The sequence below is a fragment of the Castor canadensis genome, chromosome 18 (assembly GCF_047511655.1).
Source record: "Castor canadensis chromosome 18, mCasCan1.hap1v2, whole genome shotgun sequence".
NCBI classification, from domain to species: domain Eukaryota; kingdom Metazoa; phylum Chordata; class Mammalia; order Rodentia; family Castoridae; genus Castor; species Castor canadensis.
This window is the reverse complement of record NC_133403.1, coordinates 5,813,320-5,840,823: the sequence shown is the minus strand read 5'-3', so window position 1 is coordinate 5,840,823 and position 27,504 is coordinate 5,813,320. Positions and strand designations below refer to the sequence as shown.

The following is a 27,504-nucleotide window of genomic DNA, read 5'->3' as shown; positions in this document are numbered from 1 at the left end:
ACACACACACACACACTACAATTTCTATATACAGATAGAGGTGATTGGAGGTGAGTAAAATCTAAGTTGTTTGTGCACTTGTGATCCCATGGGTTGGACATAAAGTTTAGAATATCCAGGGAAATATGCAGAACCCATCACTATGTGATGACACACAAGTGTAGAATGTAGCTGAAAACATTCATTAAACTAGAAATATATCTTTAAAAAGGTCTATGAACTCTAGAGCAAATCCCACCATAACATTGTGGAGTGTGAATAACCACAAATGTCCACTGAAATCCAAATATTCCAAACACACCTGAGGAAATATATTCACCCAGGGAACATTTAATGCAAATTATGTTTACTACATGGAAGGTAGAAAAACCTCAGAGGATCAGAAACTTCCCTATTAAACCTAAAACTTGAATGTGGTTGATGTGCTCACTGTAGAGGAGTGAATAAAGTAATTTTAAACTGGCAGAAGTCACTATGGGAAGGGTACCAGGAAGTAGTGAAGAGGTCTGGCAGAGATGAACCAATGTGTGTTTCAATACATAAGGGCATTGAATCAACACCAGGAATCTCTCTGTATGGCTGTCTTTATCTCAAACTAGCAAAAACGCTATGTCTTTCTTATTATGTCCTATGTTTTCTCTTCAGCAAAATTGCAGAAGAGAGCAGAAGTTCTGTCTGGAAGTGAAGGGGGGGGAGGTGGCCCAAACAATATATATGCATATAAGTAAATGTAAAAATGAAGGAAGGAAGAAAGAAAGAAAGAGAGAGAGAGAGAAAGAAAGAAGGAAGGAAGAAAGGAGGGAAGGAAGGAAGGAAGGAAGGAAGGAAGGAAGGAAGGAAGGAAGGAAGGAAGGAAGGAAGGAAGGAAGGAAGGAAAGAAGTTCCCTATTACTGGGAGTCAGATTTGGGGAAGGGAGTGAGCACAGAGCAGAATCAGCCAGCAGGTTTTTGTTTCACTTCCCCTCTGCCTGTGTCACTGTGGTTAGAGGAAGATGCTCCCCCTGCCATGGCTTGAGCCCCAGTACACTGTCATCCTCTGCCTGGATGTTCTGGATGGTCAGATACTAATCCAGATCAGAGCCTGAGCCTGAAAAGCGATCTGGGATCCCAGCCCCCTTAGCTCTCACAATCCCATTTTCGCCGATTCCCATCACAAACCAGAAACCCTTCCCTTGGTTCTGCTGGTACCAGTCCATTGCATAACCACTGTACCCACTGCTCAGGGTGCAAGAAAATTTGGCAGTTTGTCCCAGAGAGGTTGATGCTGAGGGTGGCTGTGTCAGCACAGGCTGGGAGAGGGAACCTAGAAAGAGATCTCCATTAAAGAACCAGTAGAGACAGAAGAGAAGAATTGTTTGAGAGGAAAGGAAAGGGTTAATGTGTTGGGTGGAGAATTGGGATGCTCCTCCTCTATGGAGGAGTTGACCATGACCTACACCTGACCTGTGAAGAGGGGGACCATGAGGAGAAGATGAACCCAGGCCATGATGGAGATCCCTTAATGCTGTCTTTCAGGCATTCAGTTGAGGCAGGGCTCCTAAGCTTCTTATTCCCTCAGCATATTTCTAGGCAGGTCATTAACTCCATCACTCTCCCATACAAATCAGCTACCTACAAGATTGGTATGTCATAAGAGTGGGAATTCAGAAAACTCAATTGTATTTGTTTGCTGATGTTTGGCTCCCCCCTGGTGGTCAGACATTTACCACACCACCAGGACTCAGAAAACTTTCCACGAACCCTGTGTCGGAACCTGTGTGTGGAACTCAGTTGCATGTCCTACAAAGTGTCTGGTTCCCACTGTCTCAGGAAATCTCCCCAGTTCTGCTACTTATCTGTTGAACATCATTGGGATGTAGCTACTGCTACTTCATCTTATCCTGGAGCCTGTAAGTGCCACCTGTCCTTTCATTCTTCAATGGCAGAATCCTTTAACTCTTCAGCATGCACGAAGAATGTGGCCAGCTAGAACCAGAGCCCATTCTTGGCTCTGGGTAGATAACAGGAGCAGAAGACCCAGCTAGTTTTTTGTGATTATTTGGTCCTTCAAAGGTGATGTCCTGCCCACAGCTCCCAATAGATGCTAAGTATTTTGGTGGAGCCTGTGACTGCTTCATCAGGTGACACCTGGCAGCTGACTCATGGGAAGGTGACCTGATACTTCCAAGATCTAATATAACTCAGAACTCTATTGGTGAAATTGGACCCCAGGAGAAAATGAGTTAGGGAGTTAGAGATTTTAAGAAGTAGATTGCTTTTCCTTCATTTGGGTTCCATTCTCCAAATTTGAATTTACTTTAATGAGATCCTTAATGTCAAAGTCAGCGTGATGAACTCAAATTACACAGAAAATGAATTAGGATTAAATCTTACAATTTTAACTTTTACAAATTGATTTTTGATCTCTTCTTCAGTGTTTTGTAACATATTTATATCGTATTTGTGCGAAATGTAGTATGAATAAAACAAGAAAAGAACAATGTAGTCTAAGCATAAATATGTATCCTTGTGACATATCAAGCAGAATTCAATTTTTTACCCAATCTATGAAGCTGATGTGTGGAGTCATTTAAACTGTGGGTTCTTTAGCCTAGTTGTACTTCTTTAAAATGAGGTAAAATGCACCTCATCATACCTGATCCTTTATAACAGCACTGCAGCCACAGCAGGACTGCTCCATTTTCAACAGGCTTAGCCAGATTAGAGTGAGTATTGATTTCCCAGGAAAAACTTTAGGGTATTGTAGGGTATTGTAGAGGGCTGGTATATTGTGCTCACTTTTATATGATTGTATAGCTTTCTTTATCTACAGTGTAATATATGGAATGTTATAGTCTGCAGCAGAAGGGAGACTCCTCTGGATTCAGTAAACCATAGGATCATTATGAGGTGGATGTTGAAAGTAGGGGTGACCATCACCATCTGAGGAAAGAAGAAAGGAACAAACTTCTTAGTCTCATTTAAGATTTCATTACATGAGCATATACCAGTCAGGACATCCAAGTTCATTTCCTAACATCTCTGAAAATCTTGACACTAGGATTTCACTGCCTCTTGTTAGCAGGAAAAAATTTTCACTCTGCCTGGGAGTGAACAGGCCAGAGCCTGTTCCCACTTTCTCCCTACATCATTGATGGGTCCTTCACTATGAGTATTTGATCCTAGCATGGACTTGATCTGGAGAGGTCACTTAGGAAATACAGCTGTGCTAATTGAGGATAAGATGTGTGGATATGTTTCAGATAAGAGAAAAAGAACAGCATGCCATTTTTCTACAGAAAAACATATCACAGCCATTTCAGATATTCCATATTTGTACACACCATACCAATCATTCAAGTTTATTTTTTAAATAATCATTGTACATTAGGAAGATATACCTGTGTACTGGTGTGACTTTAGCAACAGAAATTTATTTTTTCACACTTTTGGAAACTGGAAGTGAAAGACCAAGACCAAGTTGTCTTCACGCTTCATTTCTCCTGTCTTCTCCACCCTTGGATTGCAGATAACCAGTATCTTGCTGGGTTCTCACTTGGTATTTGCTCATTCTGTGTTGTCTGTGTCCTAATTTATTCTTATAAATAACACAAAATCATTAAATAAATCATCACTTTTATGACCTCCCTTAGTTGCATCCTTTCAAGTCCTATCTCCAAATACAGACAGAGTGGTGGTTACATGTTCAAGACATTATTTTGAAAAATAAAATTCATTCAATACTAATAAAAACTACTATGATTATTTTTATTGGGATGATGAGTTAGAATACTGTAAACTATGTAAATACAGAACATTTTTGTGAATAAGTTTTCAGATATTTTTATTTTTTAACTTGAATGTTTGAACTGTAGATATATATGTATGTATATATATTTACAGTAAAGGCTTTGTTCTCATAGCCTCCACTTTCTATCAATTGAGCAACATCCCCAGTATCAAAGCTGAAAATTCTGAATAACTATAGAGAGAGAAAATAAAGTGCCTGTCTAGCAAATGGAAATCCTGAAACTCACACCTATCCTTACTGTGATTGGGATAAGCCTAGGTCATATATCTTTGTTTTAGAATAACAAAAAGGCCCTCCTTTGTCATCTGTTGTTTAGTAGACATACCCAGAGTTAAGTGTCTTAATAATTAGGCATGCTAGATGATCTGACCATATATCTTCCCCCAACACAGAAAATATGGGCCCACAGAAAAGCACCCTTTTATTGTCTTCTTGGCTCCTACTTCTGCACTTCAACCAGGAGAGTTTCTCTCTCCTTTTGTTTTTACATCTGTCCTAATGTATTGTATTTTAATAAAACAAATACTTTCAATATTTTCATCTTTGAGGCCTTCTTCTTTGTGATTCCATTTGTAGTGCTTTGCATCCTGAACAACAAGTTCCACTGACTTGTGTGGAAAGAGGTGGGGAGAGAATGGCCTTTATTGTAAATTTATTATTCTCTGTCCAGCTGTAAATCTCTGTTAGAGAACCAAGCATAATGCTGGCCCTGTGAGATGTACTGCAAAAGAGACCATGAGGCAGGGTGTGAGCTAGATACCTCAAGACGCTTAGATAGATAGTGCTGCCATGGTGAGGAATGGACAGATGACCTTGACCACTGGATCACATGATCCTCCACAGTGTGCCAATAGCCAGGATCTTCCTTGTCATATCTTGAACACTCTCCATATCCTGTGTGACTTACACATACAAGTCACAATGTACAGTCAGAATTTTTTTATGGCATTACGTAAGTTTGAACTCAATATCTCATCCTTGTAATCAAATTCTCTAACACTTAAGTCATTCCTTAGGACCTTTATACTTTTTTCCTCCATATAGAGTCTCTTACTCTATACCTGTGCTACTTCCAGCATGATTCCCTAACCTCTGCCTCCCAAGTAACTGAGATTTCAGGTGTGTGCCAATGCAGGCACTGCAATCTCAATATTATGCTGCAACTCTTGAGTGTAGCATAGCTCTGTCCTCTGACATCCTGCATATTGTGCAGTTAAATTTTCTTTTATTTTATCAATCCTAAAATTCTGCCTACCTGCAGATATGTCTGCAAAATGCTGAGCTTGCAGAGATCTGAGCTGCTTGACAAGACAGCTCGACCTATTGAATCCAAAGCTAAGCTCTCTTTGCTTCTCCTCCATACCAGATTTTGGCAGAACCATAAAATCCCTTTAGTAATGCTAAACCCAATTTTCCTTAATGTTTAGAATTTCATTGTAATCATTTCCCAGGAAGTTGATACTAACATACTGTTCAGAATTTTAGGTTATTGGTTTAACTTATATTTCCTAGAATACACTCTTTATCTACTAAGCAGTTACTCCATTCCCAGAACCTGTTAACCAGTACAGAATGGAGAGATTAGTAAACTGGATATGATGGAAAGAAGTACTTCAGGAGCCCATCAACATGCAGGAAAAATCAGGGAGAATCTCCCTTGGTGCTCTTTTGAGATGTTGCAGGTCCTTCGGTTATACCTCATTATTATTCTAGATCCCACATAATTGATATATTTCAACATTAACCAAATTGTACAATCACTGGAGAATCTAAGAGGTGTTCTAGACATATTTTTGAAAAGGACCAGATTTCCTAAGGTTTCAGAACTCAGGAAATGATCCCTCTTGCATAGACGTATCTGAGTACAGGGGACCTTAGACTACTATGTCATACGTGCTAGAATTTTAATAGCCAGGTATATGACTGCACCATGAGAGTTAAAAATTTCTCTGGAGTGCAATGTTCTCTCTGCATTAGTTGACATAGAAGAAAACCTTTTTTTTTTTTTGCATGGGTTCCCTGATGTAGGTAAAGAGCACCAACACTTGAGATAGTAGATCATATGGGGAAGATGGAGAGTATGCCTTATTTCACCTCTCCATTTCATGTGAAAAAGCAAGACAGATATTATATCTCAGGAGCTAATTATAGCACTAACTATAGTTGCATTATGTCAGATAATTTAAATTTGGAAAAGAGTCCCAGTCCAAGTCCCTGAGAAGTCTGAGTTATATGTCCCACTTCCCCGTCTACCTGTATCACTCTGAAAACCTGCATTGTGACCAATCATACAGTCAAACTCAGCAGCCTGTGTTCCTTGGAGACCATCATCATGATCAATCATACAGTTACAGCCAGTCTTATCATTAGGCTGGACCACATATATGACCAAAAGTCTATCATTGGTTGAGGTAGTTTTTAATCCAGAGTAGTAGCTGGGGACTCAGAGCTCTGGTGCTCATTTGTGTTTCAGTAGTAGTAAAAGAGATAACAGGAAGAGCTCCCTAGTTTCTGTAGGCACAAGTTCATGTTTTTCTCAGCCACGCTGAAGTCAGCAGTCAGGGTGCAGCTGAGGGTGGGTCTGGTACTCCCAGGAATGTGGAAAAGGAGGGTCCTGAGTCAGCACAGGCTGAGAGAGACAACCTGCAAACACAGACACACAGGGTGGGTGAAAAGAGAGGAGGAATAACTTTCTCAGGGCTTGAGTGAAAAGATGAAAGTTGGTTGGGTGCTGCCCTAGGATTCTGAGGCCTGTCCTTATGTCTCCATCCCATGGTGGACCCAAACCCCTGAGCCAGACCCAGAATCATGGGATGGTGCTGCTGCTCCAGGCCTCCTTTTCTTTCCCACCATCTGAAGGGAGAGGGTTGTTCATGCAATTGTGCTTCCATTATGACTGTGCCTTTGTGCTTGGGCCACTGTTCACATTACAGACTAAGAAAGATTAAAATTTGCTTTACGTGGAGGCATATCTGAGAGGAAATACCTCCTGAGACAAGAAAAAGGTCCTTGTTCAGGGGACTGTGTCAGGCCAGACATGATAAACCCCCTGAGTCCCATGAATGAGAACAAAACCCAGTCTTTGTGGGCCCTGCTTGTGGATGGTCCTCACTCAGCTGCTCTGCAGGGACCAGAGTGAAGTCCTACAGTGCCCTCTTCTGGTCTCAGACACCTCCCCATGATCCAGAGATCACAGTCCAGTTGGTTACTGTGGCTGAGATTACTGGCCCCATGGCCTCATTACTTTGTCTTTTGTTCTCTCACCTTGAGCATAATGAATACCACCTTTTCGCTCATCAAGGAAGTCCGTTTCTAGGTGAGTTGGAAGCAGGTACATACATGAATATTTATGTTGTAAATGCTCAGAATTAAACACATATAAATGCCAAGTGGTGCTGGACACATAGCTCAGTCATCAAGCCTGTGCTTAGAATGAATCAGGATTGTGTTGAATCCCAAGGAGAGAGAACATGAGGTGGTGTTGGGGGGAGGAGAGGTAATAGAAAAAGAAGGGGAAAGAAATAATAAAATGTAAAGAAGAGGAGAGGGTAGGAGAAAGAAAAGGAATAGCAAAAAGAAAGGAGAGCAGAGGGAGGGAAGGTAAAAGGAAGGAAAGTGAGGGAAAGAGAGGGAAGGTGAGGGAGGGGAAGGAAGGGGAGGGAAGGGGAGGGGATATGTGTGACATCACTGAATCATCACTGATGAGACCGTGGTTTAAACAGTATCTGTTCAGTTCAAAGAAGTGAAGTGGACTGGGAATTTTTGCAAAAATAAACTAAATGCTATGTTCAAATAAACCTATGGGGTAAATGTTTCAAAAATCACATAATAGTTTCAGATTTTTAATAGCATTTAGATTTGGTTTCCTAATTTGTTGAATGGTTAGAATTTATGTAGTATTAATATTATTGTTGCAAAATAAAACATGTATTTTTATTTAATGTAGTGTATATTAGCTCTGCCATTTATACTTTTCTGAATATTTGTGCTATGAGTTTCTTTCAAATTTTGTCATGGGTGTTGTTCATTTTGTTTATATTATTATCAGAGTTTTCCTTGCATGCATTTTCATACTTTTTTGGTTTAAATGTGAAGTGCAATTCTCTTGTAGATATATTGACTTTCTGGGCAGGAAGATGCAGAAGACATCATTTCCTCACTATCCATATATCCCAATCTGTTTTCACTGTGCAAATGCTCCCCAAACCTAGGTGCACCATCATTTATAGAAATATTCATGTCCATTTCTCCTTCTTTCTCTCCTCATGGCATCCGAGATACCTTTCTTAGAAGTTTGGCAGGCCATGGCAACTGCCCACTGCATTTGAATAAAACCCAAATTCCTCAGGTGATTGCCCCACAGACCATGGAACAGTCCCTCCTCTGCTCTAGGTATTTTTTTCACTTCTTTATCCTTAGTGACCCTCACTTCCTCTCCCTTTCATGACCTCGTAGGTCATTGGTAGTAAAGGAGCTTCATTTGTGGTCCTTCCATTTAAAAAATCGATCTCTGGCTACATCAAGATGTTTACACTTCATCAGGGACAAGTTCTCTCTCTTTTTATATTTTCTACACATTTATTATTGTGCAATTCTTTAAGATATAGAAGTCTATTTAATACAAATATAATTTATAATATTCCAAACTCTAGTGCATTAAAACAATCAATGTTAACTATTGTCACTTTTTGCTTTAATTTCTCCAATGATTACTTAATTTATTGACTGTATTTTTTTTCTTCTCTTCCTGGGGATTGAACCCAGGTCCTGTAGCTAGCCACTATTTCTCTCACTGAGCTTACAATCCAGCCCTTCTATATTGATTACTAAAAGTTCGGTAATTACAACAGCTTAGTGTTTTTCAATAAAAAGGGATGAAGTACTGTTATATGTTACAACATGGGTGATCACTGAGAATGTTATGGTAAATGGAAGAAGCCAACAATGTAAACTTACACATTGCATGATTCCATTTACATGAAATGTCCAAAAAAGGAAAAGCTATCGACAGGAAGCCGATGGGTGTTTGCCCAGGGTTAGTGGTACAAATTAAACATGGACTCAAAACATCTAGTACAGGAGAAGAGCTGTTGGAGGATGGTGAAGTCCATTAGCCAAGCGAATGCCATGGTAGCAGCTGCCAATCCTAGCATGTGGCAGGGTAGCCTGGGCTTCAGCCTCAACCTGAGTTCATTGAAGTGGCCAGTGGCAGCAGAAGTGGAGGCACCAGCATGTCTCTCTGTCCCTCAGCCTGAGCCAGGAGAGGCAAGGTGGCCCAGAGGGCTGGAGGGGTCCTCTGCCTGAGAATGGGAATTATCCTCACTAGATATGGAGACTGCTCAATCACCATAGTTAACATTCTTGGGTTAGGTAATTCAGGGAAAACTACTGTCCTTCACAATTTTCAGTGAATGAAGGTATACATTCATCCTCTACATTAGGAAGTAATACAGAAGAGATAGTGATCAATAACACACATTTCCTAGTGTGGGATATTGGTGGTCCAGAATCTCTTCATTATTCCTGGAACATTTACTATACTAACACAGTTTGTAAATTCTTGTGGAAAGTACAGAGAAAGAATTTCTAGAGAAGAACTCTACATAGTCAACACATGAGAACCTAAGAAAAGCCACATTGCTGAGTTTTCCTAATAAACAAATGTTAAAGAATGTATGTCTGTAGCAAAAATCTCCCAGTTTTTGAAGCACAACTTTTACTTTGGATGAATTCTCATTTTTATCAATTTTTGTTTCTATATACATCTTTTTCATGTTGTTGTCTGTCCGAATCTACTGCCTAACTCAAGTGCATAAAGATTTTGTCCAGTGTTTTAGTCCATAGAATTTCATAGATTTCCTGTATGTTTTACATTTTGGTCTTTTATCTATTTTGTGTTAATATTTGCATAGTGAAAAAAGGATGAAATTTCACATCTGAAATGTGTTTTACAAATCAAATGCAGCTTGAGTCTCATTGGGATTACTTTGAAATCCCACTTTTAAAACCTTAGTCTGTATAAACACCTGTGTGTTATATAGACTAAAAACCTCAAACAACTTCATGGTAATATGTACTAAAAGCTGCTTGTTTTTTGTGCAGCTTTACTTACATTGTCCTTACTACATTGGCCAATTATGGCCTGTGATCCAGTCCCACTCTTATATCTAATTTTCTTGCTTTAGTGAAAAAGCCATGGAAACAAACACAGAAAAGTTATAGAAAAGAATGCACAAAACGTGTAAAGAAAACACCTAGAGCAGGCATATCACAGCTTGTCCCAAAAATAGAACTGCAAATTCAAAGTTTGACCATTTATGAATTTCAGTGTTTGCTGCTGCCATTCTGAAGTCCTATATTATTAATTAATATTAATTAATTGCTTATTCTGAAAAACATTATGCAACCTGAAGTTGTCCAAATCGGACAAAATCAACTTTTTATGTGTCTTTTAGTCTTATTTTGTAAATAGTGCAGGAAGATATAAAACAGAGTTACAGCCATGTTACATAACTTTACATGCAATTTTCTTATTTGTATTGAACAGCAATGAATCTAATCTATCACTCTCACAAATCTGGAGGTTGTTCCTGATCAGAGGTCACCAAGTGTCCTCAGAGATAGTGACAAGTACAGGTGGTCCCAGGATGGGATGATAACTTACCTCCAGTCAGATTTTGGAGTTTATAATCAAGAGAACCTCATGGAAAAACAATATCTGCAAAAATAATTGTACATTGTATTTAAATCTGAACAGAGGGTAAAAAAATACCAATTGGGAAAAATAAAAAAAAGAATTATCAACAACTATGATAAAACTATAAGAAACCTCACAATGCAAGTCTTCAGAAAAGTACCAAGTAGCTAACATTCACTCCATAAAGTATGTGCCCAACCCCATTTGGACTTATCTTGTCTCTAATTCTGAGTATCCACAACTTAAAATTGCATGTATCTATGTGTTTCCACCTGACCTAGCAAAGGACTTCCTTGGTAAAGGACAAGGTTTTCGCTCACCATGCCCATCATGAGGGAATAAAAGAACAAGGAATCAGAACGTGGATGTGTAAGTAAAAGCAGTGACCTGGTCAGCTACAGGAAACAGCTGGACTCTCAATTCTCTGAGTCATGGGCATGTGTCCAGTGACCAGCAGAGGGTATCATAGGGCTGCACTCTGATCCCAGCTGAGATGCTCAATTAGGACCCCCTACACACAGTATACTCAGAGTCCAGATCTTGTTCTAATTGATGAGGACTCAGGTAGTTTATCTTGTGTGACCTGACACAGATCCCAGAACAAGACCTTTGTCTTGTGTAAGGAGGTGTTTCTTCCCAGGACTACAAAGCAAAGCAAATCTTTGTATGAACATGCCCCTCTTCAAAGTTTAGAAAGAAGGAGACCTGGGGCAGCCCAGCTCCATATTGTTGGGCTAAGGGTTCTGTCCACTATGGCCTACATGCTTCCCCACTCCTCCTGTTCCTCTCATAGCATAAGCAGGGACGGGCTTCATAATCAGTGGCCACATCCATTCTGCTTCCATCTCTTCATATTTAAGCCCTCAGAAAGTTTTCTCTGTTTCCATTTTAGTCGCTACATATGTCTGTTTGATGATTGCCTCCCTCAGTGTGTACTAACTCAGTCATCCTCCTCCATAATCCTGAGAACATCAGACACACTTACCTGCACCCTGAGGAATGATTTCAGTATTGATGCAAACAATATGAATTTGTACCAACAGAAGCCAGAAGACCATGTCCATTGTCTCCTGTATCTCAGACTTACACAAGCACCAGTGCTCTGGTTCCTCAGCCACTACTCAAATCAAAAGCTACTTTAGCCAATGTTGGGCATCTTTTCATCTCTGGGATCCAGTGTGTTGAGGCTGACTAGTAGTTTATGATTGGTCATGATGACGGTCTCTATAGTGACACAGGCAGATAGATGTGAAAGAGGGTCATAAAAGTCATCCTAGAGTCATGGAGTATGACTCTTTTCCAAATTTAAATTAACTGTCATGAATACAAAAGCAATTAGTGCTGTAGTTAGCCTCAGGGTCATAACATCTTCCTGCTGTCTTTCTCATGTAATGGGGAGGTGAAATAATTATCCTCCCTCCCTGTCTGCCAGATGAACTGGCAACCTGAAGGTCTGATGCTTTTTACCTAATCTTCTTGGCACTGATGCAAACAAAGTCTCCTCTTATTGTTCTCCTAAATCTGATAGAACATTTCTCTCCAGAGGCTGTTTACTTACCCCATGCATGGAGCAGGTATATACCTTGTATTAGAAGTTCAGGAGGTATGATGCAAGAAACCCAGGTCCACTATGCCCAGCCCCTTCTATTTCCTATGAACCAGGATCAGAATTTGTGGGGGCCCAATCCCTCAAATCTTAGAAATCTGGGTTCTCTTTCTCCTAATATGGCCTAGACAACTCTAAAATTCCTAGGTTGAGGTTGAAACTCCTATTAATTATGCAGATGGCTGTTGTACTATCAAGATGCCACAAAGTACCCTTACTCACCACAATAATAAAGCAGCATTCTCCTTGCTTGTCTGATTGGGTTAATGATAAAATATATCAAAATTATTTGGATATAGAGTAATAATAATGTATAACTAAAGGAGTGATCCTTACTGATCCAGCAGCATCTCACAGGAGTACCAATGGAGATGCTCTCTGATTTTTCCTGCATGGTGATAGACTCCTCAAGCCATGCTATTTGTCATATCCAGTTTACTAATACCTCCATTCTCTACTGGTTACCAGAGACCAGGAGAGGGGCTGGGAATAATTGACTTATGGATAAAAAAGTTTATCATACAGACTATACATAAGCCACTTGCCTAAACTTCACAAACAGTACCTCAGTATCATGCTCTTGTGAACTGATTGTGAAAATGACATTCTTATCCTAAGGGAAAATTTGGCTCAGCATTACGAAAGGGATTTCTAATCCCTCTCAAAAAAAGACGTCAAGGACGTCTGGTTTTGAGAGAAGCAAGGTGAATTTGGCTGCCACACACAGAGGTATCTTGCCAAGTGGCTTAGTTCTCTGCAAGGTCAACTTTTTGCAGATAACATCTCTAGGTAGTCTAAGTTTCTGCATTTCACAAAAATCAAAGTGAATTACACAATGTGTAGGATGTCAAAAGACAGAGCTGGCTCTTGATGCGCTGAAAAGATGAATCATAACATGGAGACTGCAATGTTGGGTGTGATGGCACATGCCTGAAATTCCAGCTACAGGGAAGCCAGAAGGTAGAGGATTATGGTTCAAGATGGCCCAGGAAAATAGTGTGAGTTCCTATATGGAAAAGAAAGCAATCAGGGCCTTGAGTGTTTCTCAAAGGGTAAAGTGTCTCCTAATAAGAACTGGCCCTTGAGCTCAAAATCCTGAAGCTCCAAAAACTAAATGCAGTCTCAGATTGTGACCTTTAGGGTTAGGAAACACAGGATTTAGACAGAGGACAAAAGACATGACATGGAAGTGGCATCTTTATTCTTATGCAGATAGCAGCAGATCTCCTTAAACTTGCTAGGTTTCTTGGTTTGTTTTTCCTTTTATCTTTTCCTGACTCATGGCTGGAGGGTCCTGAGTTTAAGAAACTTGCCCTTTATTCTCATCATCTCTTGGGAATGTAGATCAGTGTTCAAAGAAGCGAGTCTAGGAGCCTAGCTCAACTTGAAAATAAACCCTGTTTGTGGGGTCCTGGCAGATGTGACACCTGTGGAGTTTGGCCACTATGTAAGTTCCCTGGGCAGTTTGTCTGATGAGGAGGACTAGGAATCTGAGTGAGGAGAATGGGGGGCACAGTGGAGAAGCAATGCACTCCATATGGGGGGCCTTGTAAGAGGTGCTGAAACCACTGACTCCTTATTTGTGCCAAGAATTAATTAAAAGCAGGAAAAAAAACTTGACATTTCTGCCTTTAACTTGTATTCATTTTTGCTCCAAACCATTCCCTTTGCAGTGACTTTGCAAGCACCTTGGATTCCAGGAAAGACATAACTGATAACATCTTTATGACAAGAGACCAAAACTGTCCCTAATAGTTGAGCTGCCTCAAGACATACCACTTGTCAGGCAACAATTACTCCAGATAACATCACCTGGAACCTCTTCAGGAACATTGACTGAGCTATGACCCAGCCAACCACATCTGTGACTGGCACTGTTTAACTATGCATATCTTCTCTCTCTCCTGCTGCTGCCAGTTCTTCGACAATTTAAACCTATAGATCATGTCTGTACACTGAACATGGCTAAAGGGTTGAGTGCTTACTGTGCCTCTTCCCTTCACATGACCTGAGCATCAAATAAATCTCAATTTTGTGCCTTTCCCCTTGCCTCTTCATTTTGAATACAGGTGTGAGTGGATGGACCTGGCATTTGGAATCCAGGCAGTTTGGACCTTGGGTCAAAAATTCCAGTTTGAAGTGCAGTGAGTGACTCTAGGTACCTGAGCCCATCTGGTAGTTTCTTGCTTCCCAGAGACAGGACTGAGTAGACAGCTGGCCATGGTACTGCCCTTAGGTAGTAGAATAAAATCAGACCCTTGATTTGGACAGCTGAGCTTCAGTTGCTAAGGTGAACAGTGTTTGACTTTTTGCCCACGAGGTGGCAGCTGTGTTGTGGGTGCCTGTGTATCCTCCTGTCCTTACCCTGGGATCACTGGAGGTTACAGATGATAGGAATAAAAGAGTGATGCCACAAAGAGCCTGTTGAGGTGGCAGCTAAGGAGTGGACCACAGCAGGCTATGGGTATATACTTAACCTATGAACAGCAATCATATTCCCAGGTATATAACCAAGAAAAATCAAGTTTGCATTCTCACAAGATATTCGTTGTGATTATTTGGCTCATGTATTCATGTCTTCTAGATACCATAGTTATCTTGTTGTACTGGCCTCCATCATTTCTGATGAGAAGTCCCGAACCTTCAAATTGACATTCCATCATATGTAGCATATCATTTTCTCAGACTGTTCTCAGGATTATTCTGCATCTTTGCTCTGGGCAGATTGATCATGCGTCACAATGACAGTTTCTGATATTCCCAGATCAGTGATTCAGAGATTTGTGAAGTTTTCAACCATTATTTTCCTTATGTATTTCACTTCAACCTCCTTAACTCCTCTTTCAGGCACTCCAATGAGAACGATTGTAATGGATGCTTGCTATGGTAATTCCTTTATGTGGGTTCTTTCAGTGTTGAACTAAGAATCACTCAGATTTTCCTATTTCCCTACAAGATACAATTTTTGAGTTGTACCTTCATTATTATGTTGTGACACATTGGTTCTATGAAAAATCTGAAGAAAATGTTCATTTTTTCTTTTTTGTTGTTTTATTAATAGTCATCAAAATTAAGTTCAAACTGTTGTAGGGTTCTGTAGTCTGTGGCCCAAAGATTTCCAAATTTACTGTGTCCGGCATGGAAGCATCCAGGCAAGACATGGGTGGGATGGAAGCACAAGGAAGCAGAGTGTCTTCTCTGTTTTAAGGAATTTAAAACCATGATAATCTGTGGGAGGAGAAAATTTTGGCAGGTCCTGATCACCAATAATGGGCAAGCAGGGAGGGACTTTGGTGGTCCCTGGATCTGGATCATGGATCACTCTGCCACATTTGCAATTGAAAAGGAAACTCAGAGTGGGCAAAGGAGGGTGTTTAGTATGAAATGCCCTAGATAGTTGTATGAGTTTAAGAGTCCCAATCTTTTCCTATTTTCTATCTTGCCTCAAATGTATATGTCCTGTCATACCTTCAGTCAAGAGATGCTGCACTCTCAGTCCAGTTTTCAGGCTACTGCTCTGTGACTATGTCCATATGGCTGTCACACAACTCAGGGAATTATCTTGGAGTTGAGTGGTAGTTTGTATCACAGTTCACTTTTCTAGGCTTTTGATCTGCTTCTTGTTCTCTTGTATCCATGTTCAGCTCAGGGAGAACCTGAGAATTGTCTTGGTCCACAATAGACATAAATGTTCCCTTCCCTTTTCTAGGCCTTAGGTCTTCAGAATTCTACCAAATTTTCAACAAAGGCCCCTCTCACATTTCTTCTCAGTATTTTTTTAGCCTTGTGTGCTGTGGAGAAGTTGCACATGAGTAGGTCAAATTTCAGGCAAACTTCCAAGAAAAGAGAAAGGAAAGCAAAATGGGTATTTTCTTCACACTCTTCAGACAACAGAAGTTTCTATCTGATTTTTCATGACCTCAGTCAATTACTGATGACACAACAGGGCAGCTTTGTAACTCAGGAGAGAAAAACAAAACCAATGGGAATGAACCTCTCTCACTTCATATGCAAGACCCCCTCTAGCAACTTGTCTAGATAGAAACAAGTAGTTGACACCAAATGCCAGTAAATGGGCTGAACTCATTCCCATGACTAAGGCTGTGGGAGAGAAATGCATGAAACAGTCCTATCTGAAGGTTTACAGTGGTTTGAAGGAGATGCAGAGTTTCTGCCCTGCAAATTGTATTTAAGAAGTGAAATTATTGGATGTCCATATTATTCTGAGATCCTGACCTCACCCTCCTTCTATAACCTGGGAAGGAAATGTTCTAGGACTTCTTAGTTTGGACTCATAATGAAAGCCACAAAAGAAAGACCTGAGATAATTCTGAGGTAACACCATTCCAGGGCTTAATCAACAGCACAATATGTTGCAAATAGGAAAGTAAATCAGAACATTTTTCATCTGCTCAGCTGCTCACTGATTCCCAGTGATGCAGAAGGATTCAGAGTTCACATCAGGTCAGAGTGGGGTGAATAGATACAGCTACAGAAAGCAGAAGTGAAAGGAGGCCACTCCTTGTACTGAGACGGGGGAAGGGATAAGAGAGTTCACAGAGACTTATGCTCAGTCCTAGAGTCAGAAGGCTGTGTTCTAGGTGTCATCACCATGGCCGGGTCAGGCTCCTCCTCATCCTACCAACAGGGCTCAGGTGACGCCTCAGGAAATGGATGTTTTAGCACCTCTGTGCTGTTTCTTTGTCTGCTGTGCTCAGGCCCACCTGGACACTGATTCACCAGAATGTATCTCAACCTCTGTTCAGTGTCCCGGGCCTGAGCTTAGAAAAGGTAAGCTGTTTGGCTAGGCAAGGTCATTCCATGTAATTCATGTTATTCAGGAGATACAGGTAGGAGAATAATGGTCTAAGATTGGTCCACGGTAGAGTGCTTGCCTAGCAAGCAATAGGCTATGAGAGCAAAACCCCATTACAACAAGAAGAAAAAGAAAAGAGGTGAAGATAGATTCTTCGATAACACCTCAACTATGCAACGAATAAAGGGAAAAGAGTTCTCAAAACATATCTAGTTAAGGCTGACACTTCTATTCCTCTGTAGTTTCACTCAATCATGCAGCATTTTATTAACTTACTGGTATATTCTGCTCTGGAGTGCACAGGGTACTCTGGTTGTAGGTTCTGGGGACTATAACCTATGTATATGCCCCAAGCAAATGTAACAGAGAGAGTGAAGACACTAAAGGTGAGTGTGTTTGTGATGTTTGCAGACTCTTCCATTCCTGGAACAGCAGTGCTGAAATGTGTGACAAAGTGTACGTGAGACACAAGACCAAGTATCAGGATGAAGAAATTTGGGCACCAGGTTCCATAGGGAGATAAGTTAAAGAAAAACCAGGTTGTCACTATGGTTTGAAACCAAACTTTTATAAACTTCCACTTTTTCTGTGGTATTTGGATTTGAGCTCAGGGCCTACATCTTGAGCCACTCCACCAGCCCTTTTTATGTGAATGCGTTTTTTCAAGATAGGTTCTCATGAACTATTTGCTCGGGCTGGCTTTGAACTGTGATCCTCCTGATATCTACCTCCTGAGTAGCTAGGATTACAGTCGTGAGCCACTGGTGCCTGGCTTTGAATTTCCTCTTGATCTTTTCCTTTTGGCTTCCACTGAATCATTTGGAAAAATCCCACATTCTTTCAAGTGAACAGTCCTCCACATTTTATCATTACTTATGCAAATCAAGGTGAAAGAGAAGAAAAGGCATTTCTAGTACCACATTTTTTGTTGGGGAACAAGAAATTCAAGAGCAATTTTTCCAGAAAGCTTCAAGGGCAACATTGTGTTTAGCCTCACTTACCAAGTCTAGTCAGATACTCCTCCATAAAAATGCAATTTTCTTCAATTCCTTAAGATTCATAATTTTAACTTCTTCTCCTTTGTCCTCATCCTACACTGATATAATTAAGGCACTGAGAGAAGAAATAAACCATTATTTACCCTATGTGATGTAATAAGATGTATATATATTTACTTGCCTCATTCCATTTTCAGTTTATTTTCCATACCATATAGTAGCTTTTGTAATTGTTTTCATACAAAATGTTAATTTGGGCTTCCCATGAAGCAGTTTCTGTGGGTAGGATTGTTTAAAATATACAGATTTGAAGCTTAGGGTACCTAGAATAAAGCAACAAAGAACCTTTGGGAAGAAAGCCATGCAGTGTAAGGGACTCACAGAGGTTAAAACTCTAAGCACACAGAGAAGCAGACACAGAAATGTCAGAATGAATCCCCCCTGTAAAGCTAATATATGCACATAAAATGTTAAGTAAAAGAAAGGAAAAACCAAGTTGTCATTGTGATTTGAAACCAAACTTCATCTTTCCTGCACCCATATCACATCCTCAACTTCATTCTTTCTTATTACTGGAATCATTTGTAAACTTCTTAGTCTTTTTTCCTTTGGCATCACTGAAATCATTTGGCAAAATCCCACATTGTTCCACATGAATGTCCTCAATTTTTCATCAACGTTTATGCAAACTCAGGTTCCTTGTAGGGATAAAAGAGTCAGTTACAGTCTCACTTTAACTCTTGACATACAAAATTCAATAGAAATTCTCCCAGAGAAGACCCAAGGACAATCTTTCATTTGGCATCACTTGCCCAGGCCTAGTCAGTTTTATGAGAAATGCTCTTTTGTATAATACCTACCAGAGTCAACATTTTAACTCCTCCCCAGTCCCCATACTACAGTTAGCTAATCAAAGTATTAAGAGAAAAAAGTAACCCACTACTTACCTATAAAATATCTTGATATATTTTTTAAATTGTCTTTTCCAATATTAAGTTTATCTTTCCATTATTTAGTAGGTTTTTGTGAATGTTTTCACACAGAATCTTAATTTGGGTTCCCTTGAAGCAGCTCCTATCGTAGAAATATTGGCATGTGTTAATTTGTAGTCTGGAGGAACTGCTAGTAAACAGGAGACTGCCCTTAGGGAGGAGGCTATGCAGTGTAAGTCAATTACAAAGTTCCCAGTTCTAAGCAAAGGATCAGTTTTCAGGCAAATCTGAGTAATGGTACCACATGTCCACATCATTGCTACAAACCTACAGGTTGATTATCAGACTTCCATATCTGACAAATTATGGGTTTAGCTAGAGGTGTTAACTTCTTCTAATTTCCACCTTGGGAGGAAGAGCCTACTGAGAAAAGACAGAGGTCCCTGATCAAGGGACTCTTCCAACCAAGAGTGGAAAGAGCTGGTGAGTTCCACTCCGTGATTACAGAGCCCAACTTCAAGGCCAGAGATAGTTATGCTGAATGTTCCTTACTTAGCAGATGGGCAGGCAATATGATTTCCTCCACTTAAGGTTGTAGAGGAGGTAAGAATCATTTGCATGTCTTTCCTTCACCACTTTCACATTATCACTGCCTGGAAGCTCAGAAGAGTGGTCATTTGACACTCAGGTAATGGAATCACTCAGAGTATCAAGTTGCACCATGGGCTTATTTATGTTGGTTCCTCATCTTACTCAGTCACTATGTAGTACACCACTCTACACAAGCCAGCCTTGTTGTCAGACTGGGCCCATAAGAGGATGAGAGCAGCTTTACACCCAAGAAGGAAGCCTGAGAACTGGGCAGGAGTCCAGGAGTGTCTCTTATTTTTCTTATAAAGCCAAGTTCTGAGGGTTTGTCCAGGCTTCTGCTGGATCCAGTATGGATAGTTATTGTTGCTAACAGTTACAAAGTTGGAGACACAGGTGAAGTGACTGTCCCTCCTGAGGACATGGTCTGAGAAGCTACTGAGTCACTGGGACCTGAGAAATGGATCATGAAACCCAAAGCACACACATGTTATTCATCCAAATAACAAATGCTCAGGGTTCTCTTCAAGGGTTGGTATCTGGAATCTATTTTAACCTGGGGAGGAAGTAAGAAGAAAGTGAATAAAGAAGAGGAGAGAATAAGTGCCTAAGTGTGGATATTAGAAGGAATCCTTGACCTCAAACTTGTAGCTCTTCTTTCTGGTGTCACCCTATTTCCTACTGAGGACTCTGCATGAAAGGGATTGTTTATGAGTTGAATTACAAAAATATGATCCTCTTACCATTTCCTTCCACACAAGAGGCATTACATTGTCAGAAGTGCATTTGGGGAGGCTCTGTGCTGTGGAATTATCCCCTGGGAGGAAGCAGCTGCTTTAGCATTGTACATGCACAGGTGAGCAGCTGTACAGGGATAAATATAGTTCACTTCCCTATAGCTTCAGAGAAAAATCCACTGCTCCCCCTACTGGCTTTTTGTTCTAATTGTTTTTGACTGCTAAGTGGTTTAACCAATAAATGTTGATTTCACCTGGTGATATGCTCCCTGTAATTCCAGATTGAATGACATACATTGCTTGTCTCTTGTTGCTCATTCCTGTTTTTAAATATTTTTCCAGTTTTTTTGACGCCTTCTCCAAGCATTTGAAGTCAATTTTAGCAACATATTCTAATTATATTTGAGTGTTATAGTTGAGTAAAAGGATTTATTTCCATGACCTATTAACTAAAGAAACTAATTTTACATTTTGGATATACTACTGGCCTTAGTGATCATTATTTTGTAAGTTATTCAAGAGAATTTATAAAAGGAATATAATTAAAGAATGAGGGGTCGGATTTTATTGCCAGTTGAATTTAAAATCGAGTGAGCCTGAAGGTGGTCAACCACATCTACAGGGAGAAGATAGAAAAGGAAGGATGGGTTGGTGTCTGGAGTGAAATACTCATCACATTGCCTCCTGTATTGTTGGAAGGAAATGATAACAATCTTTCTGATTATAATTAATTTTTTACTCTACTATGCAGAATTTTCCCAGGCATCCGTTGAACATATTTTACTGTAAAAAAGCAGGATAGTGAGGTAGGTCACCTATCAGGGGTATAGGGAAGCACTATCTGCCACTGAAATAGACTCAAATATTGGGGAACAATGATACAATCTGCACCCATGCCTGGTGCAGAGGATGTATCATTACAAAAGAGAATTCATTCAAGGTTGTAGGCCAGCACAACTCTTGTAACCACATGTAATCGGAAACAATTCCATTTGGCATGTGGTAGTTTCAGAGGAAAGCTTATGGAGGAACAATGTGATATTAAGTCATTTAAATGAAACTCTGTGTAAAATCCACCTAACCAACCTTAGGTGTTTGTCCTTAGTAGGGTTCAAAGCATTTCCAGGATATCTCCCCAATGGACCCCATCAGAATGAGGGAAAAATTTGCAAATATCCTGATGTTGGAGCAGGGGACAAGCAGAGAGACCTCTCTATGTAGCCAGTTCCCTCTTCTTTCCGATCTTATCCTGCAAAGGGCTCTTTTTCTTTGGTATTGATCAGACATCAGTACTTAGTGTCTCCAGTCTGCATAGTACATTCTACTACTTTGATATGGCCAGAGAATGGCTTTTCTTCCAGATATTTTCTTTCCCACTCGGTTGTGAAATCTTTATCAGATCACAGTGTATGAAGTTCTCCCTGTGAGTGGTGCTGCAAAACGGACCATGAGAAAAAGTGTGAGCGAGACAACCCCAGAGGCTGTGTTGGTGAGCAGTGGACAGATGCCCTTGACATTAGATGTTATGTGATCCTCCACAAGACCCTCTGATCTAGGACACAGGAGCTTTCATGTCATGTCTTTGTTGACGCTATACATTCTGTGTGTCTTCTCCATGCTACAATGTGCAATCTCCAGTTTTTTTGGCTGAACATGTGTCTGAATTCAAGACCTGGCACTGGTTATTCAATGCTCTACCTCTTAAGTATACCCAGGCCCTTTTTGCTCTATTTGTTTTTCAGTTTGGGTCTCATGCTTCTTCTTGGGATAGTCTAGGACTGTTTTCATCTGAATTCTATCCCTGCATAGCTTGGAATTTAGGAGTTTGCCAACATGCTGGCCAAGCAGTCTCCATCTTATGCTGCACCCTTTTAGTGCTTCTTGTCTCAGCTCTATCATCTGACATCCCTCACATTATGCAGTCCAATATTTTTACATGATTTTGGGACTCAGCCTACCCAAACATGTAAGTGCAAAAAGCTGACCTTATAGAATTGTGATTCTCTTGACATGATAATTCTGCCTGAGTACACAAGCCTGATGTCTCCTTTCTTCTCTTCAACACTAGACCTGGCTCATACTATAGCATTGTTTCATAATGCTAAGCCTAATCTCCCTGAAGATCAGTATTTTGTTGTCATATTCAGTTCCCAAGAGGTCAATTCTAATATACTCTTCATAAAATTTATGGTGACTAGTCTAATTTATACTCCCCAAACACAAAACAACAAACAAAACCCCTCTTCTTATCCATGAAGCAATTACTCCTATCCTTGCTCTTCCTGTACCCAGTAAAAGAAGAGAATTAAAGGATTAGTAAACTAGAGGTGACAGGACAAACAGGGCTTCCACAGTCCATAACCATGTTGGAAGAGTCAGGGAGTATCATCCTTATGGCTCCTGGAGATACTGCTGGACTAGTTGGGATCTCTTTTTAGATTCTAATTTATTACTATTCTCAACCTCAAAGAACTGTAATGTACTTCACTATTAACCCAACCAGACAAACAATGCAAAAGCTTCTTGGGATTAAACTAGGAAAACTGACCAGGTAATGGGTCAAGAGTCATTTTGCTTAATAAGGGTTTTATCCTCGACGTGAGAATTTAGGAGCTTTTTAAGGCATATTGGGAAAAAAAATCACACAGCTACCTTAATGATCCAGATCTCAGGGAATGATCTACAAATCCTGGCCCTGGTGCACAGGGTAACTGGGTCTCCTGTGTCATACATGTTGGACTTCTGATACCCAGGTGTATACCTGTATCATTCTTGTGGTTTTCTCAGGATGAGAAATTTTATCCTCCTGATTTATGTCTCTTGACTATCTGGAACTACAGGCTAATCATCACACTCAACCCAAGGAAATTTATTAAGATATAAAAATCTCCAGAGAAGGGCCCCATACATTATCCGCATTGATTATACCATTTTAACCATGATGAATGCAGCTAATCTTGCTTATTTTTCCACCCCTCTTTATGCATAATCTCAGTGCCTTCCTTTATAATATTGAAGGAAATTCTAAACACCTTATCACTTCATCTATAAATGACATTGTACAAGTATAATTAATAATATTCAGAAACTTTCATTCATTAAAACAATGGATTTTAACTATGTTCACTTAAGTGATTTCTGATTTAATTTATCAAAGAACTGGTTAATTTACTTGTTTTCTTAATTTTATTCTTTTGATGCTGAGGAATGATCTCAGGGCTTCAAGCTAACCACTATCTCTCCCACTAAACTATCACACCAACCTGGCTTCTTTCATTACTAAAAGATAAAAACAAGTAACACTAAATTTTGAACCAAGAGGCTCCTGATGAGGTGATATTTTCAGAAATTAAATCTAGATTGGTAAATACATTATCAGACAAGGTTTAGACAAACAAACTTTAGTCTCTTATACAAAAGCAAAAGTCACAATCCCATCAAGGTTCCTTTATGATTTTAGCTGCCAGGGTATTTGAAGTTTCTGGCATCAAGGACTTTGATTTTGTATCTCATTGATGTCTGTTTCTCAAATACCTCAAATCTTATTTGCAACTGATGATCTTACAGGCTCCTAGTTTAGTGAAATATTCACACAAACTCACCCACAAAGCTGTGTAGGTCAGAGTTTTTGATCATAAAATTTGCATTCTGTACTCAGAATATCTTCAGCTTCTGCGTCCTCCCCGTGGGTTCCTTCTTCAGGACATGGAGGCTCAGCATGTCCTGCACATCTTCATCCACAGGAAACCATGGAAACTGAGACACATTTGAATACTTCCAGCTTAATAACAATTGAAATATGTATGTATGTACATTATGAAGTGAGGGATGTCTTCTGAGGGCTGTGTGCTTTTCCTATTAAGTTGGACCTAAATACAGGTAGTTGCCATCTTAAAATCATGGTAAAGAGATTGCACTAGAATTTTCTCTCCTGCATGTATTCAAATCCCTCTGGGAAAATTGGTGGGGTTCTTTCTCAAAGCCTCAGGTACAGGGAGTCTCACATTCTCCCATCCTCATGTGTGCAAACTCTCTCTCTCTCTCTCTCTCTCTCTCTCTCTCTCTCTCTCTCTGTCTCTTTCTATCTCTCTTTCTCACTGTCTCTCTCTCCCTTCTCTCTCTCTTCTTTCTATCTCTGTCTCTCACACACACATGCATGCACAAACATTATTACTTCTATTTACACATGAGGTGAGGTAGCACAAGCGCACTTGTGACCCCATGTGTAGGAGACAAAATTTTAAATCTCCTGGGAAATATTCAGTGCCCACCACTGTGTGGTGCCCCACTAGTATAGAATGTGGAAAAAGTAACTGAAGATGGTGACAGTGGCATTGTACTATGAATGTATATCTAAAAAATAGCTGTGTCCTTTCCACAAAATCCCACCATGACTTTGCCCAGTGTGAATAACCATAAATATCCACTAGAAATTCAAATATTCCAAACACACCTGAGGAAGTGTATTCACACAGGGAGCATTTAATGTGAATTACAAAGAAAGCTGGAAAGGTAGAAAATCTCAAAGGGTCAGGAAATTCCCTATTATTGAGACTTTTGGGGAGGAAAGTGAGCCCAGGACAGATCAGTCAGGAGGTTTCTGTCTCACTTCCCCTCTGCTTGTGTCACTGTGTGTTACACATAGCTGCTCTCGCTGCCATAATCTGCCCCACAATGGAAGACACTTTCATCCTCTGCCTGGATGACTGGGGTGTTCAGACACTGATCCATGCCAGAGCCTAAGCCTCAAAAGCTATCAGCACCCTTGTTTCACTCATGCCACTAGGGTCAGCCCGCATCACAAATGGAGGGCACCCCCCTGGGCTCATCTTGTACCAGTCCACCTGGTAATTACTATACCCACTGCTCAAGGTGCAGGAGAGTTTGGAAGTTTGTCCCACAGAGGTAGATGCTGAAGGTGGCTGTGTCAGCATAGGTTGGGAGAGGGACCCTGAAAAGAGGTAACTACTAAAGATCCAGTTGGAAAAAGAGAAGAATTGTTTGAGAGGAAAGGACAAGATTAAGGTGTACGGTGTATCATTATTATCACCATGGAGGAGCTGACCGTGGCCTACATCTGACCTGTGAACAAAGGGAGGACCATGAGGAGAAGAGGAACCCAGGCCATGAAGTGCCTCAATGCTGACTTCTTCAGGAACTCATTTGAGCCAGGGCTCCCAAGCCTCTTATCCCCTCAGTACACTCTAGGCAGATCATGACCCCCCCACCCCCCATCTAAATCTGTTCCCTACTAAGCTGGGTAATTAATAAGAGGGGGGAGTCAGATAATGCAAGTGAATTTATTTTCAAATGTTAGTCTCCCTCTGGTGGTCAGACATTTACTGCACCCTCAGGACTCAGAAAACCTTCCATGATCCCTGTTTCACAGCCTGTGTGTGGAAGGAACCCAGTTGCATGCTCTATAAACTCTCATGCCCCCATTGTGTCAGAAAACCTTCACAGTCCATCTGTTTTTCTCTTGGAATCCTTGAGATGCAGTTACTGCTGCATCATCTAATCCTGGAGCCTGTAAGTACCACCTGTCCTGACTGTCACATTTCAATGGCAGAGTCCTTTAACTCCTCAAAGAACAGTAATTATGTGCCCACCTAAGCCAGAGCCCATCCTTGGCTCTGGGGAGAGAACAGGAGTGGAAGACCAAGCCTCTGTACCATGGTTATTTGGTCCTTCAAAGTGATATTCTGCCCAAAAGGAACAACTGATGCTGAGTGTTGCCATGGAGCCTCTGACTGCTTCACTGGGTGATAATTGGCAGCTATCCAATGGGGAAGGTGACCTGATATTTCATAGTTCTAATTTATCTCCAAACTCTACTGATGAAATTGGAGATTTTTTAAGAAGTAGATTGTTTTTTGCTTCTTTGGGCTTCCTTTCTCCAAATTTGAATTTACGTCAATCAATGAGATACTTTATATCTAAGTCATTGTGATAAACTCACTTAAATTTTGCAGAATGAATACTGATTAAATCTTACAATTCTATTTTTATTGTTTTATTATTCATATGTGCATACAAGGCTTGGGTCACTTCTCCCCCCTGCCCCCACCCTCTCCCTTACCACCCACTCCGCTCCCTCTCTCTCCCCCCACCCCCTCATAAATCTTACAATTCTAATCTTTTCCAATTGATTTTTTTTATCTCTTCTTTGGTGTTTTGCAATGTATTTGTATCATATTTGCACAAAATGTAGTACAAGTAAAACAAGAAAAGAACAATGTAGCTTAAGCATCCTGGTGACATATTAAGCAGAATTCATTTTTTTTACCAAATCTATGAAGCTGATCTGTGGACTCATTGAATCTGCATGTTCTTCAGCCTAGTCTTACTCCTTTAAAATGAGGTAAATGTTCCCTCATCATCCCTGATCCCATATGAGAGCACTGCAGCCGCAGCAAGACTGCTCTATTTTCTGAAGACAGGTCTCTATTCACCAGGTTGAGCCAGGGTAGGCTGGGTAGTGATTCCCCATGAGACATGTTAGGATACTTTAAGGGAAAGTGATGAATATGCTCTACTTCTATAGTGTTGGATAGGTTTCATTATGTACAGTGGAAAATACAGAATGCTGTGTTCTGGGTCAGAAGGGAGAGTCCTCAGGATTCAGTATACTATATATATATATCATAAGGAAGATGTTGAATGCAGAGATGAAAATCAGAAGCTAATTTTCAGCTGAGGTAAAAAAGAAGAAAGGGACAAACTTCCCAGACTTACCTAAAATTTCAGCACAGGTTCTTGTCCCAGTCAAGGCCTCTGGGTTCATTTCCCAACATCACTCAGGATCTTAGCACAGGATTTCACTGCCTCATGTTGGCATCTGGAAATGTTCACTCTGCTTAGTAGTGAGGAAGCCTTGACAGCCAGAGTCTGTTTCTGCTTTCTCCCTGTATCATTGGCTGCTCCTGCATTTTAAGTATGTGGCCCAAGCATGGACTTGATCTGGAGAGGTCAGTTAGAAGAAAGCTGAGTCAGGTGAGGATAAGGTGAGTGAATAAGTCTCAGGTTCAGAGAAAAATTAAACCTTCTACAGAAAAAAATTAGACAGTCACTACAAATATTCCCCATTTGTACATAAGAAACCAATCATCCAACCTTATTTTTAAAATAATAATTGCAGAGTAGGATGGGTAGTAGATTGTTAAAGCTACCTTAACAAAATGCCACAAACAGCAGTGACTGTAGTTTTGGAACCTAGAAGTGAAAGACCAAGTTGTCAGGAGGTTTGATTTCTCCTGGATCCTCCATACTTGGATCGCAGATGACCATCATCTTACTGTGTTCTCACTTGGCATTTGCTCATTCCGTCTTGTCTATGTCCT

The 27,504-nt window shown here is 40.4% G+C and overlaps 1 long non-coding RNA gene across 11 annotated transcripts; it reads right to left on the bottom strand.

Annotated features, from left to right (window-relative positions):
- Nucleotides 1–996: 996 nt before the first annotated feature.
- Nucleotides 997–27,145, bottom strand: LOC141418924 (uncharacterized). Of its 11 annotated transcripts, none has more exons than XR_012443594.1 (11): nt 26,900–27,144; nt 23,767–23,920; nt 18,855–18,981; nt 18,089–18,230; nt 17,911–18,022; nt 11,575–11,711; nt 10,455–10,508; nt 6,044–6,433; nt 4,551–4,692; nt 3,381–3,577; nt 997–2,922 (listed from the first exon to the last, which is right to left on the bottom strand). It is a non-coding gene; the product is annotated as an uncharacterized lncRNA (long non-coding RNA). The 11 variants fall into 11 exon arrangements; XR_012443601.1 differs by having other exon boundaries at nt 998–2,922; nt 17,911–18,000; nt 18,089–18,605; nt 26,900–27,145; XR_012443595.1 differs by having other exon boundaries at nt 999–2,922; nt 11,473–11,711; nt 18,089–18,605; nt 26,900–27,145.
- Between the last annotated feature and the right edge of the window lie 359 nt (nt 27,146–27,504).